Source organism: Mastomys coucha, unplaced genomic scaffold (assembly GCF_008632895.1).
Source record: "Mastomys coucha isolate ucsf_1 unplaced genomic scaffold, UCSF_Mcou_1 pScaffold23, whole genome shotgun sequence".
In the NCBI taxonomy this organism is placed as follows: Eukaryota; Metazoa; Chordata; class Mammalia; order Rodentia; family Muridae; genus Mastomys; species Mastomys coucha.
Window position 1 is genome coordinate 90949427 of NW_022196906.1, and position 19796 is coordinate 90969222.

At 40.3% G+C, this 19796-nt stretch overlaps 1 long non-coding RNA gene across 1 annotated transcript in view; it reads right to left on the bottom strand.

Moving 5' to 3' along the window:
• The window catches only part of LOC116073131, an 18780-nt gene extending 5881 nt beyond the window's left edge, over positions 1-12899 (bottom strand). The window contains exon 1 of the long non-coding RNA XR_004111682.1: positions 12677-12899. This is a non-coding gene — a long non-coding RNA (uncharacterized LOC116073131). The remainder of the gene's footprint in view (positions 1-12676) is intronic.
• Positions 12900-19796: the final 6897 nt, after the last annotated feature.

Here is a 19796-nt window from a genome sequence, read left to right on the forward strand (position 1 = left end):
TTGTTTTTTGGAGGGGAAGCTGGGAATGGAGAAATTTACATGTAAATAAAGAAAATATCTAAAAAAAACCAAGAGCCATATTTGCTTTCTTCTGCCAAATGAAAATGAGGGTCATATGAAAAACTTGGTAGATCATTTAGAAGAGCAAATCAAATATAATGGTATTGCCTTTGGATTTCCAAGGTCTTCCTAAGCCTGGGACCTCTTCCTTGGTTGTAGGCAATGCAAGGGGCAGACAGAAGGATTTATCCTTATAAGTCCTTAGACCCTTAGGTCCTCAGAAAATGCACAGATTTAGTTGGTTTGTGAGTCTTTGTGGTATTTATTTTCTATTTGCCAAAGTATGCAGCAGTAAGCAGTTTCTATTTCTTTTTTAGCATATTAAGCTGGCATGAATGACATTTCTATAATGCATCAGTATAATGCTTTACACAATGTCAAGATAGTTAATCTCTAGTCACTAGATTATGACAAGCAAAAGGGTTACCATTACTTTGAGTCAAGAGAGTGAAGGCATATTGCTGTCCTTAACATGAGAACAAATGACTTCTGGAAGGAAGTGAGGTAGAGAGGGAAGAAGAAAAGAAAGCAGGCAAGCAGGAGGGAAGGAGGAATGCCTGCAGATTAACAACCATCTACCAAGTGCCAAAAGCAATGATAATTTTTTCCATTACAAGTGTACCATAGTTGGGTCCTCATAATTCAACAATAAGAAATTATACTTTATTTTTTAAGGCTTATTTATCTGTTTTTTTTTGTAGGCAAGAAAATGTGTTAAGTGTGTGGTGTGATAACAATTATTACTCCTTGTTTAACCGTAAGTGGGACCTCTATATTATAACCTCTCCCTTCAAAGTTCTAGGAACATCAAAGAAGAGTGGGTGGAAAGACTGTAAGGGCCAGAAGTCAGAGAGGTCCTTGAAGAAACACAGTTTTCCATATATGAGAGGATCACTGTCCTTGAGGACTTACAACAGTGGTGGTTGCCTGCACTAGATCCACATAAGATCAAGCCAATTAAAGCATCAATGTAAAGGGGTCAGAGCTTCATGAGAACCCTCCTAGCTGAAGAGCTGTTGATAGTTTATGGCTTCTAGGGGAAGGAGAGTCAGTATTTTAAAGAGTATTTATCCTGGTATGTCAACTATGATCCAGTGTGTGGCTCCACACCTGTCCATTTATTGGCAGCACACATCCGACTCAATAGGGTATTAAACAAAAGGGACATGAAGTTGAGAAGGAGTGGAAGATGTATTCATTAGGGGTAAATGCTATCAAAATATGAAAATTTGCATCGAATGTAAAATTCTCAAAGAACTAATAAAATTATAACAGGGATCATCATTTCTGCATTTGTGTTATTCTTGAAATCTCCAATTTCTATTATTCTTGATGAGATGAAATATTTATTTTGGACTGACTATTTTAGTAGAGAAAGGAGGTTCTAGGGGCTCTACCTGTTCCTTATACTATAATAATTCCAACATTACAGTTGAGGGACTTGGAATGTGTATGTTCCTAGGTTCTGAACATATCTGTGCTAGTTATACATTAAAAAAATGGGGGCTAACCACCAAGTGTGTTTGTAGGCTCACTGGTCATACAGTGAGATATTGCCAAACCCAAATCATCACTGTCTCTCTGAGCTTAAGTATTAAGTGCGCAGTGCTTGAGTTCTCAGCCTCTATTTATAGCTAGTATCTGAAAGCCTTGAGTTCCACTTATCTTCCTCTGGGTGAAAAGAAGCCCTCATAAATGACCACAAGTCTTTATGGGTAAGGTTTGTGGAGAGGCTTCCACTGTGGATGTATCCCAAGGAGCCTTAGGAACTGGCAAGAGGCTCTGTCTCCCTACAAGGGCTCACCAAACTCCTTCCTGCGTGCTATAAACTTGTACACCTATACAGTTAGTTCTTCCGTGGGTTTGCAACCTATTTTATCCATATGGATTCTGTAATCTATTAGGCAGTACTAAAAGTTCCACAAAGTCAAAACATTCTGGTTGCCATTTCACCTCTGTGCTTTAAGTGTTAACTAAACTAATCTTGTGTCTCATGATTTACTACCACTTAGACTCTATTCTTCCTGGGTCTCAGTATTTCCATTAAAACACAGAGTCATTCAAATGGCAATAGTGTTTCATACTACTCATTAAAATATTACTAAAGTGTGTCTACAGTATTGTAATATTTTAAAATTTCCAGTAACTTACTGCAATACTTGATTTTTATACATTGAGCCTGTATATTACAATCTTGTTGAATACACTTATTGATTGTGGTAATTCAATTGCAGACTTCTTAGGATTTTGTACACATGTCATCTGTGCATGAACATTTTACTTCTTATACTGTAAGTTTTGTAAATGTATAGGCTTATTTCTGTTTCCAGGGCTTCCAGTACAATGTTGAATAGAGATGGTGATAGTGAACAACTTTGCCACGCTTACTGTGTATTATTAAAATTTTCTCCCATTCCTACTTTGAAAATCAAAATAAATGTTACATTTTGTCAAGAAAAATTCTTGTTCCCATTGATATAGTCAAATGTTATATTTTCATTTTCTTAATTTATCAATGAGATCATCCATTCTTTGAATTTTCTTTGAAGGACTAAAAAATTATAAATTACATATCTAATAGTCTTGGAGATATTAATATTTTGTTTGAAATCTTTTCTGATTATTATAGGTTGTGTTTTCAAAGAAAATTATGTTTTCCTGAATATTATCCATAATTTCTTATTTTTGAGTATTTATAAGATCTGTAAGGATAGTCCTGCTTTGATCCATAACACTGAAAGCATACTTTTTTCTTATTCTGTGTTAGTAGATTATTAGGATATTTTCAATTTATTAGTTTTTTCACAAAACAACTTGGATGCCAGGCATGGTGGTTCAGTCCTTCAGTCCAAGCACTTGAGAAGTAGGGGCAGGTTATCTTTGAGAATTTGAGACTACCCTAGTCTACACAGCAAGTTCCAGGCTAGCCAGGGCTACATAGTGAGACCTGGCTCATAAAAGAGAAGCAACTTGGTTTTGTTGAATTTCTGTGTTGTATTTTCTGTTTATTGATTTCTATCCTTATTTTTATTGTATTCTTGCTTCTACTTCCCTTGTCACCTAATTATTCTGTCTGAGTTTATTTATTGTTTTCTAATTTCTTTTTTTAATGATTTATTTATTTATTATATATACAGTGTTTTGCCTGCATGTAAGCTTACAGGCCTGAAGAGGGCACCAGATTTCATTACAGATGGTTGTGAGCTACCATGTGGCTGCTGGGAATTGAACTCAGGACCTCTGGGAGAGCAGATAGTGCTCTTAATTGCTGAGCCATCTCTCCAGCCCTGTTCTCTAATTTCTTGTGTTGCAAACCTGGACCACTCAATTTGTAACTGTCTTTATTTCTTTGGGAATCTTTGAAGCAGGGAGTTTCCTGATCATTGCTAGTTTGGAGTTTTGCTCTTTTTCCAAGCACAGACATGCTCTAGCATGTGATCCAGGCAATTCCTCAGTTAAGTGTCTCCTTCCAGGTGATTTTGGGTTGTATGAAACTGACAACGCTGTCATACGACCCAACATTGTTGGAGAATACAAATGTGAACATGAGGCAAAGGCAGATTGTATTTTCCAGGTATGACTACAATGATTTCTTCCATCTCACCTGCTCTTCTTCAACTATGGGCAGGACTTCCTTCATCTAGTGGTAAGGATATCATCCTTTGTGTCTTTGGGAAGATTTAAAAAATAATATTAGAGTTATTTTTACTCCAAATATTTGCTATATTCATATCTAAAATCACTAGGTTGTAGTATTTTGGGATGTGAACAATACTAAGGGGGCTTTAGACAAATTCATACTTCCTTCTCTGGCTTCTACTTCTCACTAATTTTGTATTTTATATTTTTATTTGAAAATAAGAACCCATAATTTTTGTTAACATTTTCAAAGTGCTTAATATATTTCTGTGTTTAGATTTCATCAGCACTTTGGATTTTTTCTTTATTAATTACTAATTTTCTAATTCTATAGGGCCACTATTTTACCCTTAATTAGATTAACTAATGTTCTATATTAATTATAGAACATTATTAATTATAATTATAATTAATTATAATTAAGATTATTAATTATAATCTTTTATCCAAAGAATCTGTTTATAACATACTTAATGCTATTAATTAAATTTTAAAAATTAAAATATTTAATTCTATTATTTGTGGATTACCAATTTATTAGGTTTTTTCAGTTTTTATTTTCCTTGAATACTTTAAATTATTTTCTCTCCCTTTTAGGTTTCTATGTTGCATGTCCATATATTGAGTAAAACTTTGCAATTTTGAGTATGCCCTAGCTTGGTCTAATTTATAATGTTCTTGCCTTTTTAAAAAGATGTTAACAGTTGCAATGTATCTATTATTTCTGATTCAATAGTTAATTAAAGGAGATTTCCCATCCCCCAAGTTCTAAAAGCTAGGCTTTTCTACATTTCTGTATTTGTTACTTATTTATTGCTTTATTATACTGCAGCTCAGAATGAGGTTTGTATTGTAACAGCTCCTTGGGATTTATGTTTAAAAGACGATAATTTTGTAGATGCACCATAGCAACCCAGAAAGGCACAATTTTCATGATATTGTTCCTATGTTTTGCTTCCTTATTTTCTTGTGCTTCCTTTGTCAGAGAGCTAAGAAGGTACATTAAAGCCCTTTGTTACGTTTTACTTTTTGTCAGGGTCTCCTTGTGTTTCCCGTGATTTTACTTTACAAATGTTGACACTTTGCTACTTGATTCCTAATAGTGTGTGATTGCATTAGCTCTATGGCTTGCAGCCATCATCACTATCAAGTGACTGTTTCTACCCTCCATGAAATGCTTTTTTTTTTTTTTTTTTTGACCCAGAATTCAGTTCTGTCTATTAGCAACATCACAATCGCTGACTTTCTCCACCCAAACATCTGTCCTAGGTTAGAACTTTTGTTTGGGGGAAGTAGAAGTGGGGTGGTAACTTATCTGCCCTAGGTCTTCCTGTATTGTCTTTGTAGTGAAGGAAGAGTCTCTGGCACCCTTGACTTCTCTACAGTCCAGTAGAGCCCGGTGTTTCTATCTATTCCAGGTGGAACCCTCGAGGTCTCCTCCCCTCCTCCTCTCTTTCTCTCTCCTCTACCTTCTCTTTCTCCTCCTCCTCTTTTTTCTCCCTTCTTCCTTTCTTCATCCACCTCTTTCTTCTTGGTACATTTTATAAGCTTTAAGAATGAACCCTTGAATAAGATACAAATCCAAAACCCTACTTTGCCCTGAATAAATAGGTTTACTATAATGCATACAAAACCAGAAGAAACAAATGTATACAAAAGAATATATGAATACATAGGCAAAACTGGATAAAGTTAAATTTCTTTTTTCCTTTCTTTCTCCTTTCTTTCTTTCTTTCTTTCTTTCTTTCTTTCTTTCTTCCTTCCTTCCTTCCTTCCTTCCTTCCTTCCTTCCTTCCTCTCTCTCTCTCTCTCTCTCTCTCTCTCTCTTTCTTTCTTTCTTTCTTTCTTTCTTTCTTTCTTTCTTTCTTTCTTTCTTGATAGGGTTTCTCTGTGTAGCCTTGGTTGTCCTGGCTCACTGTGTAGACCAGGCTAGCCTCGAACTCAGAAATCTGCCTGCCTCTGCTTTCAAGTGCTGGGATTAAAGGTGTGTGCCACCACTGCCCGGCAAAAGGAAATTTCTTGAGCATAGATTGCTAGTAATATACCATAAGCATTTTATTAGTAACTGTTACACATAATAATGAGTTTCATTATGGCATCTTCATACACACAGATAATGCATTTTTATCACATTCCCCCAATCACCTTCTCCTGTTCCCCCGATGCTCCCACTGAGCCTGATCCTTTTCTAACCTAGTCCTCCTACTTTCATGTCTTTATTTCTTTGTTTATTTTGATGTCGCAATGAGTGTCATAAGAATTGTTCATAGGGTCTTGTTGGGGGCATTATTTTTCACATCTTGGGTTCCTTAGCAGTGGCTACAGCAGTTAAGAAAATATCTTTCTCTCCCACTGACCACTAAGTACCTATAGATGCTCAGGGCATGTTGGGGCCCATTATCTACAAACAAGTACTCATGAGAGAGTCTTAAAGGTTCTTCTTGGGGCTGGAGAGATGAAACTATTCCGCAGTTTCATTAACCGGGTTCTGTCTCGACCAAAGGGAGAAAAGGAGAAACTGAAACACAGAGTTCGAGAACAAAAGGACACGAAGCCAAGTTGAGGGTTTCCAATCAAGGCTTGCCACTTTACTTTTGGATTTCAGCATTCATATATGAAAGCCAAACTGGATCTCTAGGTTGCAGTGACATTTGCATAACATAAACATTGAGAAGACAGGGAAGAGTCAGGAGGGAGTCACAAGGGAGTCACTGAGCAAAGGTCACCAAAGGCTTGGATGTCTGTGGATGTCCTCAGGCAATAGGCGTTCATTGTCACAGGCATGGCTGTATCTCAGCTGAACTTCTAGGGGAACTTTCAGAGATAAGCCGATAGTCTGCTGAAGGTCTTTTGGCTTAATTCCCTAGGTGGAAGCTGCCAAAGGCCTGAGGCAACAAAGAGATGGCTCAGTGGTTAAGAGCACTGACTATTCTTCTATAGGTCTTGAGTTCAATTTCCAGCAACCACATGGTGGCTCGCAACCATCTGTAATTGGAATTATCCTCTTTTGGTGTGTGTCAAGACACAATACTCATATATATATAAACATTTATAAAAGATTCTTCTTCACTCTTGCTCTCATAACAGTCATGTTGACAGGTCCAATCTTGCCAATATTGCATGGGTCTTACATGGGTAGTCTCAGTTGCTGTATGATGAAGCTGGCAACTGATGTTATATTTGAGAGGCTGCATGCTACCTCACACCTCTCCTTCTATTGACTCTGAAAGACCCCCATAGGGAGACCCCCACTCAAGTCTTGGGAGGACACGCACCCAAGGAATCACGAGAGACCACCTTGATGTAAACACATGAGGCAGTTTAATTTTCGGAGCTCTCCGGGCCAACTCATATCTTGCGCAGGAGACATTGGAATCGACCATGAGGCTCAGGGGTTAGGAGTTTATGTAGAAAAAAGGTCTGAGGGGACAAAGGAATCAGTGTGGCTATACATGATTGGCTAGTTCAAATATCAACTATATTACAGGCAAAACAGAGTGGAAAATTCCTAAGGTTGGTGTTAATCTGAGTCAACAGAGCATCTGACCTTAAACCATAGCTAAGAGGACCAGATGGCCCACTACTCAGTGTCTGCCCAGACATGTCCTTGCATTTTTTCTCTTTTATATCTTTTTGGCCTGTTAGTAACAGCTTGCTTTTGCCCAGGCTTATTTGGACATATTCGACCTTGGTCCACTGTGTTTTTCTCAAACCTGCAATTTTCTCATTAGCCAGCACAAGTTTTAAATTTAACTCTTTCAACTCTACCATTCTTTCTTCTCTATCTTCAGTGACATTCTCTAGCCTTGGAGGAAGTGATATAGAAGCCCATTGACAGTGGAATCATTTAGCAGTTTTTTAGTCTCAGCACTGTGACCACTTATGCATCTCTGCAGTTAGTACTGGTCACTGCTAGAAGAAAGTTCTTGGATCAAAGATGATAGTAGCACTAATATATGAGCATGCACATAATTGTTTTGGCAACAGCATGTTGGGTACATCCTGGTCACTTAGCAAAATAACAGCTTCATCACTAGGGCTGATGACTTCCCCAGCCTCAGATAATTGCGATTCCCACCCTTTCCCAACTGCCGCGGAACAGGCCTCATATCTGATCAGAGAACAGAACTCCCATTACTGACTTGGCCCTATCATCAGTGGTCCCTTCCTCCACAGCTGTTCTATAGTGTAGGACTCGTAGTCTACATCTATGGAACATCTTTGAAAGAAAAGTGGAAGACAGGATACTACTATGAGGGCAAGGGTTAAGTGAAGAGAGGGAGTGTGGACATGGTATAGATGAGGAGATGGAGGGGAGAGATTAAGGAAAACTAAAGATGCATGAAAAATAAAGAAAACCAAAGATGGGTAAGCTCCTTAAAATAAAACAATGGAAAAGGGCTTAAGCAGAAATGGGTGGACAGAGCTGCTCCCAGAAACCATAGACTCTTAAATAAGTTTGCCCCTAGAGAAATCTAACACACTTCACTCAGCTCAAGGTTTCTGACATAGCTGCATCCAAGGCTCAGCGAGTATTTGTAAAGCAATTTTTCATCCATTGCTATTTGGCTACCATGTCAGGCTGCATGTGGTAACATGATAGTGGCAGTAAAGTTCCATGGTCTTCCTTCGGGATCAAATGCAGAAATTTAAAGGAAACATTGATTCTCCCTTTGAGGGCTTTCACATGTGTCTGCATCCTGATGGCTCTGGTTTTCCTTGTGTGACCATCCCTAAGCCAATCACTATAGCCAGGAGAGTGACAAATACAGAATATACTCAAGTTAAATGTTCATCTTTACGAATGGGCATTGGCTCATCTCAGTGTACATGGACCTCAGAGCAGGAGTGGTTCCAGAGGGAAATGGGGGTCCAATACTACCACAATAGCAGCTGTATAGTGGGAGCCAAAAGCTTCAGACATCATGCCTCATCTGCCCAAGCAGGTTTGAACTTCTAGATATAAAACTATACTAAAAGAAATAATGGGATACCAGGATACTGCTATTTCTGGAACATATTTCCGGGAGCAATGATATGTTAGTCACAGAAAAATCAGATTTATCGTAATTCAAGTGCTACATCCATCTTTACAGTCTTTCTAATTATTTAGTAATACCTTTCCAGGGAAACCAACAGAGGAGAAACGGCGTCTCACTCAGTCTGGATGCTGCTGGCAATTTTGAGGGATATTGTTTTGAAAACCTATTTATTATATGTGTTGAGAAACTACAAATTGCTTTCAACATTTTTTTTTTCCAGAGAAGTGTGAAGTGTTCTGAAGGCTGCCAGCAAAATGTCAAGTCGGCCGAGAGACAGAGAAAAGGCATTATTGTTTCATGGTGACTTCCATTCCGTCTGAATCTGATTGGCTAGCCTGAGCCAAGAGAGGGCAAAAGGATGAAGTGCTGAGCGAGCTCCTTGCTAATGGCTTCTGTGGGGGAGATGCCACCTTTATCATTGTAATTCTAAGGGGGAACACCCATAGCTTCGAAGATATCAGCATGCCCTCTGCTTGCATAGCAAACCTTACAGTGGGAAACGAGACCTCAGCACAAATTTCCTTGGGCATCTTTTATGAACAGACTTGAGCCGATGAAGTGATTCTTCAAAAGATTTTCAAATTTCCAAGAAGGCAAATAAAATTATTAATCATAAAATATTCATCATGATTTGGCCTACATTTTAGGGCAAATATGTAGCAGCGATGTTGTGCCAGGGCAGTGATGTGGTAGTAATGGATGCAGGGAGGCCTGGTACATAGACCACATGGCAAGGCAGCCGAGGAGTGAAGAGAGGCAAGATGAAGCCATTAAATACAGGAGTTTCCAGGAAGCCAGAGTCTCACTGTCAGCTAGAGCAAGTATTTAGGCAGTCATTGGACAGAGAGCCATAGGAAACACTGGGTGAAACTGGACTCATGCTTTCAGGACAATTTATTCTTGGGATGTTAAGGGATTAAATTATTTGTCTTTTATGTAATTCTTTCAAATAAATTCACATAACATAATACTTTTTGGAAGGTTGTGTACTGAAAAGTCAATGGTCATTCCCAATGGGGCCAAGGTCTTCTAGGGGACCTACTTGCAAACTTCAGTGATTAGGAATGAAGTAAGAAGTCAAGGATGGGGGCTGGTGAGATGGCTCAGTGGGTAAGAGCACCAACTGCTCTTCTAAAGGTCATGAGTTCAAATCCCAGCAACCACATGGTGACTCACAACCACCCGTAATGAAATCTGACATCCTCTTCTGGTGGTCTGAAGACAGCTGTACTCATTTATAATAATAAATAAATCTTTAAAAAAAAATAAGTCAAGGATGCTGGTATCTCAGCTGGTTCAGAGTTGTGAGGTCCCCAGTTTTATTCCTCTCTCCCTCTTTCTCATGTCCCGTGTGCTTGGATGGAAAGGTCAGGAACCATTCTATCTGGACATTGTTTCTCTAAGAAAAGGCCTGGGTGACCCGCTTAAAAAAAAAAAAAAAAACCTAACTGTTCCTGATGTTCAAAATCCCTACCCTTCTATTTTCCGTTCATTCTCTTGGGATCACTGTCCCTCCACTCTGGAAGCACTAGCAAAGAAGTCTCCCAGAAAACTGTGCTTCAGGTGCTTAACCACACTTGGTGTAGCCTAGATGCTTGGGGCCTAGAGTGGAACTGGAGCCTCCATAAAGGAGAGAAAGGGGACAAGAATGGGGACTGCAGAGGTGGCTTCAGAAGTTTTGGCATCCTCCCTATAGAAAAAAAATTCAGCCCCCTTCCATTATCATGACTACCTCAGCAGACTATAGACTCAGGTCAGTCTGACATCACCTAAGTTTTGACACTCAGGAGTAGAACATGGTGGGCAGGCAGGGGGCACGGCAAGGCAAAGGATGTGATGACCATGAGTGCATTAAGGATGGGAGCTGGCAGAGTGATTGAAGCCTCTGGTTATGGGCTTAGGTTTCTTGGACTTATTACTAAAGCCATAGTAGAGAAATAACAACCATAAAGGGGCTCTGTTGAGGGACGTGGGGGCAGTGTAGTGCCAGCAAGGGTCAGGTGGCAGTGGTGGTCAGCAGATCAGTCAGTCTCGATGGGCTTTTTTCATTGATAGGCCCACCCAGAGCACCCACTTTGGTTTTTGCCATTAAGGAGGGCATGCTGTTGGCTCTACCTGTCTTAGGGACTTGTGGTCCAGTGACAGAGGAGGTGCAAACCTCAGGCCCCTCTTTCAACGAAGTCAACTGGAAGGAGATGCAAGTATAAAGGCTAGTGAAAGGTATCTCAGAGTTCTCTGGCTAGACCAAAGTCTTTGCATCCAGTCCCAAGTACTAGGCAGAGCATGAAGGGCAATGAGTTTAGAAAGAAACATTTGCTGCTCCATACCACAGTAAAAACACCAAAGGTGCATGGATTTGAGATGAGGTGACCTGCTGTACAAACAATGAAAAATGTAATAAGTTGCCTCCACCTCCCATTGTCCAATTATCTTTAGCACTTTGGAGACAGAATGCTAATAGTACACTTGCCTTCTAAATCATGGGAAGGAAAATCAAAATGGTGAAAGGGACTAGCAACCTATTTGTCCAGAGGTAGAGGAGATGAGCCTTCAGACGCAAGTCACCCACAGACGCTGCTCTTGTTCTAGGCCTTTCTCTCTCTATGCAGCTGCGCTGAGGGATGTGTATATTCAAAGACTAGCTCTCTCTACTTAGGGGGTTTTATGCCCACAAAACCGTTCCATTCTGAGCAGGAGAGCTTCTCTCTTTTAAACAATGAGAAGTTCTGTGTTGTATCTGAGCCTGGCCAATTTCTGTTGTGACGGAGAGGAGATTATCTTGAAGTAGTTTGGTGAGCACACTTAGGAATGATGGGTTGATCAGTCTTGCCTCTTTGTTCCCTCTACACTGTGGGTGGTCATAGATGGATGCTGGAAAGAAGGCAGCCAATAATGTCCTCTTTAGGCTTGATCACTTTCTCACTAGTAAGACATCAGGTAGAGTAAGCCATGAGGAGCTAGCTGGTAGGCAGCAGTGGCCTCTGCTTCACATTTGCTGTCTCGGGGTTCCTGCCTTGCCTGAGTTCCTGCCTTGGCTTCCCTCAGGGATGGACTGCAACCTGATAGTCAAATAAACCCTTTCCTGTCCAAGTTGCTTCTGGCCATGGTGTTTTATCACAGCCATAGAAAGCAAACTGATACAGCAGAGTAAGGAAGGAACAGGTGGCCCATGTGGAGGCAGCGAGAGAGGAAGCAAAAGCCTCCAGGCTGACTTCAACCACAATGACCCAGAGCCACTGACTCCAGTTGCCCTGTGATGCACAACCAATTATCTTTTTGAAATCAATATGTTGCCTCATAGAACCAGAAATTCATATTAAACATCAGCTGACACATACATGCTATATATAGTATTGCTCACAATGGGTTTAATACTAGTTGAAGGCAAGATATTGAGTATGCAGTGGTGTTCAGCAGATTACTAGAAGTGAGTGCATGAAAATGAAATATCTAGACACACATCATTTCCTCTCCCTCTTCACCTTCCTTCCCTTTTTCCTCCTGTTCGGCTTGCCTGTGAACTTTCTCTCTCTCTCTCTCTCTCTCTCTCTCTCTCTCTCTCTCTCTCTCTCTCTCTCTCTCACACACACACACACACACACACACACACACAATCACAAACATGTACTTTCTCATATACTTATAGTTATGCACACTTTCACACATACACACATGATCACATACATACCCACACACATTCATACACACACACACGATCATGAACAAATACTCTCTCACACACATATACTCACATACATGCACTCACATTCAAACATCCACTCACACACACTCCTACATACACATACATTTACACATACACACTCACACACATTCATACACATACTCACCCAATACACTCATACATGCACATATACCCAGCTCCCCACACACGTACATAGGCACACGGAGTCACATGAGCGTTTTCTATGCCTTACCACTCTTTCTTTCATGATCTTGGCTGACCGGCTTCTGGTTGCTTCCTGTTGAGGCACAAGTAGTTGGTGCTAGCATTACCACCCCTTCTCTCTGTTCAAAGTAAACTCGGGGAAAGCAGCATGTTTGCCTTGATCTCCTTCTGTCTTGATGGTGCTTTGGGTCACCTCCTTACCACAGCCACAGCAGACCCAGCAGAGGAGGACCTCTTCGCAGGAAGGCCTTTCCTCTCTCAGGGGCTGAGCGTGAGAGAATTCTGAGGTGGCTGGATGGTTAAAGTCTGTTTGGTTCTGTGTTCAGGATGTTGGGATATGAAACATCACCATGGCAACAAACAGCACATTTGAGTGTGGCCTGTGGTCAGAGGCATTTAAGAAAGCAGCCAGAGGGTAGACCTTGCCAGTGTGTAGCTGGGGCTTCTCCTCCAGTTGTGCTCCCACCTGTCTCCTCCATGGTCTGTCTTTGGGGGAAACATCAAGCTGAAAATTATTTTTTTCAGGGCCTACATTTATCTGATTGTGCGCTTCATGTTGGAGCTCACAGTTATCCTTGGTATGAGGACCCTGTTATTTATTTCATTTTAATTTTTACCTGTATGTCCTAAGCCTGCCCCATAGAACTCATCCCACAGAGGCTCATTCTAGCATGTTTTATGTGCATCCTTTCACTCTACCGTCCACATGTTTATTCAGATACGTCTCTCTTAAAAATATAGACTGCGATGCACGTTTTAATTTACACCAATGTCTCCCTGCCACAGATCCCATTTTGTTGTTTATTTTCCCTGCTTGGTCTGTTTTATAGATTTATCCATGTTGCAGGACAGAAAACCCAATCCATTTTCTCTCGGATCCACCTTCCTCCAGGACACCATTCCATTATGGGTAAATGCTGCAATTATTTTTCCCGACAGAAGGAACACTTGGTTGTTTTCTTTCCCAGTTATCACAGGAGATGCAGTGGTGAACAACAACCTTGCTGCTTTCTCGGTGTCCTTGGGTTGTGTCAGAGTTTCTTCCAGATAAATGTCAAAGTACGACGGCTACTTCCATCCACTCCCTCCTGCCATGGTGACTTCAGACGCTTATTCTCTCTTGAGACTGAGATAGATTGTAATTGATTAGCTTTGGCCAATAAATGTTTTATGATGGTATCAGAGTCTTTTGTGTCTCACTGAAAGGCAGGCGACCAGTAGCTGAGCTGTTGAGACCATGAGATAAAACATGGTGTTTTAAATTTCTCTTGTTGAGGTCTCTGATTAAAAGTGCAACTGGATATTTCTTCATATTTTGCATTTCTTTTGTCTTTTTTTCCTCCCCTCTGCTCTTTGCTCATTAATATTTAAGAGGAAATAAAGGAGAATTTCATTTGGAAACCACAATGTATTTGGTTGTATAGTTGACCCATAGGTTATTTCTGGTTTGATATAATGTGGAAGATTGATTTCTTATTTGAAAATCTAGCAATACAATTTACCTATAGTAACTAATCGACACAAAAGAAATGGTTCATCTTAAGAGGGGAGAAGAAACATTTGGCAAAATTCAAAAGCACTTTTGGATGAAAACTCCCAGCAAACTTGGAGTTTCTCCCAGCATTTCCTCAGCGTGATAGAACATTTATTAAACCCCAAACAACAACAAACAAGCCAGGTGTGCTGGCTTCTGCTGGCAGTCCTAGCACTCCGGAAATCACGCTGGGAGAGGCACAAGTTTGAGGTCAGCTTGGACTGGATAGTTCCAGAGAAGCCAGAACCTGAGGGGGGGGGGAGGGGGGAGAGGATACTCCCCCAAAAGTCAAACTAAGAAGAAAAGAGACAAGAAGAAAATAAAAGCTTACAGATAATGCCACATTCTGTGGTGAAAGAATACATCACAATTCTCTAGCTTAAAAAGAAAGAGACAAGACGCAACCATCCAGATACTACTTTTCTGCCTTCCTCCACATATTCTTCCCTCCCTCTTTCATTTATGCCTTTCCTGCCCTCTATCTTCCTTTCTTCCTCCTTCCTATTCTTCGTGATAGGATTTTTCTGTATATGACAGGCTAGCCTTGGGCACTTGGTCTTCCTGCCTCGGTGTCACAGTTGCTGGGATTAGAAGTGTCTACAACCACACCCAGCTCCCCTGCTACTTCCATTGTCACCGGTGTAATAAGGCGGGACAAAGAAGTGAGACATATAGACTTGGGAAAGTCGTGGAACTATATTTATAGATGCTATACCTAGCTTTATAGAAAGTGCTCATGGGTCTACAAAAATGATGTGAGGACTGGGAGATGATTGCCTTGGCTTGAAGAACACAAGGTCAACAGCTGAAATTAACTAGCATTTCAGTAGCATCAGAAGCTTTACAACTGAAGTTAAAAAAAATGCCATCTGAAGTTTTATCAAGAGTGTAAAGTTATTTATATGGAAATTAAGGAGTAGGAAAATAAAAAATACACAATAAGCATATGCTTATATTTTTTTCAGTATATTGAAAATTATTGCTGGAGGAAGTTGAAAAGGCTTAAGAAGTGGAACAATGTTGTGTACAATGAGTAAATGGAGTCAACTTTATTAAGATGTCAATTCTCTCATTATTAAGATCTCAATTCTCTTGAAATGTTTCTATAGATCCAACACAATTCCCATCAAAATCCTAACCGATGTTTCTTGGTTAAAATTCAGAAGGTTATTCCACAATTAGTGCAGAAATGTAAAGACTATAGAATAAAAAACTATTTTTTTTTGCAATGAATAAGAGCAATTGAGAATCTGAATACCTGATTGTCAGACTTATGAGGAAATGAAGTTGTATAAATCAACGGAATAAAAAATCCAAAAATAAACCTGTGCATGTCGGCTGACTGATTTTCAAGAAAAGTGCTATAATAGTTCAGTGTGGAAAGGCTAGGCCTCGCAATAAATGGAGCTTGATTGATTGGGTAGTCACAGGGAAGTCAGCTTTATCTCAAGATCGTGGTACTAACAAAACATTAGCACTAAATGGATTATTCCTTCATAAAGGACAAGCCTATAAACCTTATACAAATACACACCGGACCTTTATGATCTTGGATTAGGTAAGGGATTCCTAGCCTAGACAAAAAAAAAAAAAGCATAAATTTTATAAAGCAAAAATTTGCAATAAATTTTTCTTAATGAAAGCCAATGCTTTTTGTCCCTTGGAAGGCTCCTCTGAGAGAATGAGTGCACAAACCTCTGGCAAGGACAAGGCGGTTGTGAAGTATATATCGGTGACACGATTTACAACCAACGTTCATAAAACTTTCCCAACTCAGGACTGAGAATCCAAATAGCCCAATTAAAACACGGGCAAAAGATTTAATAAGATTCCTTACTGTCTATCAAGGGGGAAGACAAGGTAAATAGCCATGTTGAAAACGATGAACATCCATCCTGTGTCTTAAAAGGAATTTTACTGGCTTGCTGCCGTGCTGGTGTTGTTTAGGTGACCATATTCTTGAGATGTTGTGGGTGCAACTTCTCTGTCATATATAGAAGACACCATCTCGCAGCAGATGTCCTGGTTCTCTGGTTCCTACCATCTTTCTGTCCCCTCTGTCCTGATGCTCCTTAGGTGTAGGGGTTGTGTTGCAAATGTCATCAGTTAGGGCTAGAAATCCATGGCCAGCTGTTCTCTGCATTTTGGCCAGTTGACAAGTTGATGATTTCTGTAAAAGCTCTCTTATTAAGAAAGAAAGAAAGAAAGAAAGAAAGAAAAAAAGAAAGAAAGAGAGAAAGACTTCTTTTCTGTGGGTAGAAGGAAAAGCATTTAGAATGAAGTTAGAAATTATATCGGTTTGTGAAAGGCTGGGTGGTAGGTTTTCCCTTCTAGGGTTGACATGACAAAGTGCATGTGGGAATTCTCCCAAGGCCCCACCCTACCTGAAGAGCTACCAGCAATTAATGGCTGCTCAGAGAGGGAGAATCAGCTTTTTCCAGGGATGAGACCCTGAATTGTCTAAAGTGCCCAGCCCTAAACACATATACATATGAACAAAAGCAGATGGACTCAGGGATTATAAATATAGGTTTGTGAAAGGAATCATATATATATAAAATGTGTGTATACATATGTATACATATATATTAATGATAATTAGGTCATGAACTTGAGGGGGTGAAGGAGACCCAGCAGGAGTTGGTACAGAGAGGGGAAGAAATGATGGAAGTGTATGAAATTCTGTATGAAAGTCTGAAAACATTCAATAAAAAAATGCATTAAAACAGTGAGATATGGCAGCAACACTGATAGCTTTTAAAGACTAATGAAGTCACTGTGAAGGAGATGGTGGTACAATGAAACAACTTGAACTTATGGATTGCTGGTGGGAGATAGGATGATATGATATATATATATATATATATATATATACACATATATATCAATATATTGCCTATTCTAATTCTATTTATTCTACAGAATGAAAAGTTTATTTCATAGGAAGATGTGTCCATGAAAGCCAATGGGTGTTTATTTAATACAGATAAAATCTGAAAATAACCCACATGTTCAGTAACAGGTGAATGGGTAAGTAGATTGTGATCTGTTCAGATGTTAGAGTATCACTTGGGAGTAATAAGGAACCTAGTAATGCAACTATAGATGGATATTAAAATCATCCTGTTAAGTGAAAGAAGCCAAAGCCCAAGGACAATCAATGCAGTCTGTGCTTTCATCTTGGGACATTCTAGAGAAAGCCAAACTATAGTAATGGATAGGGCATGGTTTTAGGTAAAGGAAGAAGTTGAGGAGGGAACCAAAGGGAGCTGTCTGGGCTGATGAAAACATTCAGTGTCTTCCATGTGGTGGTTAAAGTTTGCATATCGTTTCCTTAGACTCATCAGAATATGTGTTTTAAGATGGGTAGCAGATTCTTGCATGTTGGCTAGACTTCGATAAACTCCATTTAAAATAACGCAGTGCTTGTTATGTTGGTTTAAATGTTTCCATGCCATTGCACAGTGGGTGGGGTCTAAGAATGCATGGGGCCTGGTAGGATGCTGGATTGAGTGCTGTGGAGAAAAGGAAGCATTCTGAGTAGTAGCCCACAGAGGCTCCTGGCCCCAGAGGGTGATGTCACGATTCTTCTTACTGGAGACCCAGCAGTGACTTCGGGGACTTGGGAGCCACCCTTCAGTGTACAGGTGAAAGCTCAACTCTTATCAGGTGAAGGGGCAGCATGTCCTGCCCCACGAACATTTAAGGAGGCAAGAGGAAAATGTTAATGTGCCTGTGGAGAGACAAGAAGAGTGTTCAGGAGGTGGGTCAGGGTGCACCTGACTGAGGTGCACCTGCTAGTTGTGGAGGCTGGGTGTGCCATCTCTTATGATCTATTAGGACTTTGTGATCCTTCAGCACTATGCTAGAAACTTCCATTTGTTTCTAATTTCAAGAACATCACATCCCAGAAATACAAGCAGACAGGCAATTACTATAATGTGCTTGGCAGGTGCTGGGATGTAAGATGTGTGCAGACCAGCAGAGGGCCAGGCCTCTCCTGAGCCCCAACAACTTCACTTATTAAATCAGAGCGATAACAACAGTAGCCTCCCAAGGTTGCTGTGAAGAATTAATGGCATATCTAAAAGCGTGTTCTCATACTACATATGGCATATGTTGCAAATGAAGCAGGCATTTGTGGCTTGTTTTTTAATTCTTGCTCGGCCTTATCTTTACCAAAGGGAGAGTGGCTTGTGTCTAAATAAACTCATCACTAATCATAATAATAGCTTCCAGGTGCTGGGTAAACAGTATACCGTTTAATCCTTATAAACATCGTGCAGGGCTCACACTGTCGGCCCCAGGTTTCCCAGGAGAATAATAGTTGACGGTTCTCAAGGTTATAGAATGTGTCAAGAGTCACCCAGCCCTTGAGCGTGGGCTTTAGTGGAAGTCATTTAAAAGGTAGAGCTGCATTCATTTTGTTTCTTCTTTGTTAGATTTGTGCAGGCTTTGCTTTGCTTATGTTTTTATGAAGGGTTGGGGGTCCATGTTCCTATAGGAGCTGAGAGATAATGCAAAAGAGAGAAATCCTTAGAGAACAGTCCTGTGGGGAGGAAAGTGGCAGGAGTCTCTGCTGTTATAGTCACCAGCCCTGCCTACTCCTCCCATATCTCACCTCACTACCCACCCAACTTCATGTCCCCCTTCTCCTCCTTCTTCTCCTCTTTCCTCCTCCTCCTCTTCATTATAACCCAATGGATTCAATTTGCTTTGCCCAGCTGCTTCTGGACATGGAGCCAGACCAAAGTGTGTTAGACCTACCAGTAGTCACATCATTAAAGAAAACTAACTCTCCCCCTTCCAACAGCTAGAATATGCAAATGGATTCTTACCAGTGGGATTTCATGACTCCCACTCTGAGCTGGGGATTTGTCTGCCTTGAGCTGTCACAGGTCTTATGTGGGCTGTCACAGTCTCTCTGAGTTTATATGTTCAACTTTTCTGTGCTGTCCAAAACAAAACAAAACAAAACACCCCCAAACCCCAAAACAAAACATAAAAACAAACAACAACAGAAACACCCAGATTTAAAAAAAATATGTCCACCACTTCTGGCTTTGACCATCTTTCTTCTTCCTCTTCCTCTAAAACTTTTGAGCTTGGGTGTATGTGCATATGGACATCCTACTTAGGTTTGAATATTTCAAAGTCTCTTATCTCTGGACATCCGGAAGCTGTAGATCTCTGTGCCATTTAATTGACATCTATTCCAAAAGGAAGCTTCTCTGAAGAGAGTTGAGTGATGCACTGATCTCTGGGTATAGCAATCAGCCTTTAGGTGTTTTTAAACACATTTAACAGACTAGCTCTCTCTCTCTCTCTCTCTCTCTCTCTCTCTCTCTCTCTCTCTCTCTCTCTCTCTCTCTCTTCAGGGTAGGCTCTGCTACAGGGCCTATGCAGCCATAAGTTCTTGGTCCTGTTAATAGTACAAGGTATGGGTTCCAGCTTATAGAGCAGGCCTTAGATCCCATCCGAACGTTATTGTTCATTCCTTTAATATTTGTGCCAATACTGTGAAAGTGGGCATATTTTGCCAGGCCAGGGATTATTTAAGCTTGTAGAGTTCACATCTGGGTGAGAATGGTGACTATTTTTCTCCTCAAATAGT